This window comes from Chlorocebus sabaeus, chromosome 18, assembly GCF_047675955.1.
Source record: "Chlorocebus sabaeus isolate Y175 chromosome 18, mChlSab1.0.hap1, whole genome shotgun sequence".
NCBI classification, from domain to species: Eukaryota; Metazoa; Chordata; class Mammalia; order Primates; family Cercopithecidae; genus Chlorocebus; species Chlorocebus sabaeus.
This window is the reverse complement of record NC_132921.1, coordinates 7,982,145-7,985,116: the sequence shown is the minus strand read 5'-3', so window position 1 is coordinate 7,985,116 and position 2,972 is coordinate 7,982,145.

The window sequence follows — 2,972 nt, the reverse complement described above, 5'->3', positions numbered from 1 at the left end:
AGAGATACTTGCATAACTAAAAAGAGGCCAAGAGCTGACAGCCAAGACAATGGTAAAAGGGACTTGAAGGCATTTCAGAGGCCTTCACCACAGCCCTTCCAGTTGGTGGGAAGAGTGGTTTCCCGGACCAGGACCAGGGCCTCACTGCCCTGCACAGCTCAGGACACTGCTCCCTGTATGCTGGCCACTCCAGCTCCAGCTATGGCCCAAAGGGGCTCAGGTACCACTTGGGTCACTGCTTCAGGGGGTGCAAATGGTAAGCATGGGAGGCTGTCATATGGTGTTAAGCCTGTGGGTATACAGAGTGCAAGAGCTGAGGCTTGGGAGCCTCTGCCTAGGTTTCAGAGGATGTATGGAAAAGCCTGGGTGCCAAGGCAGAAGGCTGCTGCAGGGTCAGAGTCCTCACAGAGAACCTCTATGAAAGGAGTGCAGAGGAAAAATATGGGATTGGAGCCCCCACACAGAGTCTCTACAGGGCAACTGTCTAGTGGAACTGTGGGGAGAGGGCCACCATTCACCAGAACCCAGAATGATAGCTCCACTAACAGCTTGCACCCTGTGCCTGGAAAAGCCACAGGTACTCAACACAAGCCCTTGAGAACGACTATGAGGGCTGAACCCTGTAAAAGCACAGGAGCAAAGCTTCCCAAGGCCTTCAGGGCCACTCACTGCAGCAGTGTGCCCTGGATGTGGGACATGGAGTCAAAGGAGGTTATTTTGGAGCTTAAAGAGGTAATGACTGCCCTGCTGAGTTTCAAACATGTATGGTGCCTGTAGACTCTTTCTTTTGCTTGATTTCTCTCTTTTGGAACAGGAGTATTTACCCAATGCCTGTACTCCCATTGTATCTTAGAAGTAACTAACTTGTTTTTTTTGTTTTACAAGCTCTTATTAGAAGGAATTTGTCTTGTCTCTGATGAGACACTGGACTTTTGACTTTTGAATTAATGGTGGAATGAGATAAGATTTTGGGGGGACTATTGGGAAGCCATGGTTATATATTGCAATGTGAGAAGGACATGAGATTTGGGAGGGGCTGGTGCAGAATGACATAGTTTAGATTTATGTCCTTGCCCAAATCTCATGTTGAAATATAATCCCCAATGCTGGAGGTGGGGCCCGTTGGGAAGTGCCTAGATCTTGGGGGCAGTTTTCTCATGAATGGCTTAGTACCATCCCCTTGGTGTTATCCTCGTGATAGTTCATTCTGGTGAGATCTCATTGTTTAAAAGTGTGTGGCACCTTCCCCATTTCTTTCTTCCTCCTCCTGTGGCCACATGACATGCCAACTCCCTTTTGCCTTCTGCCATGATTGTAAGCTTCCTGAGGCCTCCCCAGAAGCCAAGCAGATGCCAGCATCATGCTTTCTGCTCAGCTTCCAGAACCATGAGCCAACTAAACCTCTTTTCTTTATAAATTACCCATTCTCAGATATTATTTGTGTAGTAGTGAGAGAATGGTCTAACACACCTGTCCCCTACTCCCACTCCCCACACACATGCATTTTTGTCACTTTGTTATATGTATAAAAGTAATATGGGCTGGGCACGGTGGCTCACCTGCAATCTGAGCACATAGGGAGGCTGAGGCAGGTGGATCACTTGAGCTCAGGCGTTCAAGACCAGACTGGCCAACATCTCTATCTTTCGTAGAGATGGCTGAAACCCATCTCTACCAAAAAAAATACAAAAATTATCCAGGAATAGTAGTGTGCACCTGAAGTCCCAGCTACTCAGGAAGCGGAGGTGGGAGAATCTTTGAACCGGGGAAGCAGAGGTTGCAGTGAGCTGAGATCATGCCACTGCACTCCCGCCTGGGTGACAGAATGAAACTCTGTCTCAAAAAAAAAAAAAAAAAAACACACAAACAGACAAAAAAAAAATTATAGCCAGACACAGTGGCTCACTCCTATAATCCCAGCACTTTGGGATGCCAAGGCAGGAGGGTCACTTGAGCCTAGGAGTTTGAAATGAGCCTTGGCGAAATGGAGAGACCTCATACCTACACAAAATAAAAGTAAAAAAAACTAGCTGGGCTTGGTGCTGTGGGCCTGGAGTCCCAGCTACTCACGAGGCTGAGTCTCTCTAAAAAAAATTTAAAATTAACTGGGTGTGGTAGCACAGGCCTGTGGTCCCAGCTACTCAGGAGGCTGAGGTGGGAACATCACTTGAGCCTGGGAGGTGGAAGCTACAGTGAGCCATGATCACACCAGTGCATTCCAGCCTGGGTAACAGAGACAGATTGTCTCAAAAAGAAAAAAATAAAATTAAATTAAATAAAATTTAAAAAGGACAATATATCTAAGGAGAAACTTAGACAATATACCTAAGGAGAAACTTAGATAATAACCAGGACATGAGTTATTGATACGTATGTGTGCATGGATGGGTAGAGGCAGATATCTATCTGGTATAAAAATACACACTAGATTTCTCATCTATATCATGAAAAGCACTGCTGCTCTTACTTGAAATAAGCCGTTTTGCTATCTAGCAGCTGTTGCTTAACATTCCTGAACCCATCTCAGCACAAATAAACTCCTTATTCTACTCCATGACCCAATTCTTCTGCTCAAGTTTAATGCACCCGCCTCAGGCAGAGTTTAGTGCGTCCCTCCTCTGTGGTTAATTAGTGTTTTGTTCGGTCTTATCTTGTTTCATTAACAGTATTTTAACATAATAAACCATTTATATGTCTGTTTACACAAGTAAACTATCTATTTCTTTAAAAAAAAGATTGTATACAACATTTTAGTTTTATGACCAAGCTCAGTTTTCAGAGATAATTGAAAGATGCTGAAAACAAGTTTTGTTGAAAGAATGACTACAGAAATTCTTATGCATCATTTTGGATATCCTAGTTTCAGTGAAAACTAGATGATTGTATAATTTTCCATAACAAAATTAATTGACCAAACTAAATTCAGGAGAGATCATTATTATTTCATGTAGCCAGTTTGGACCAGAAGCCAG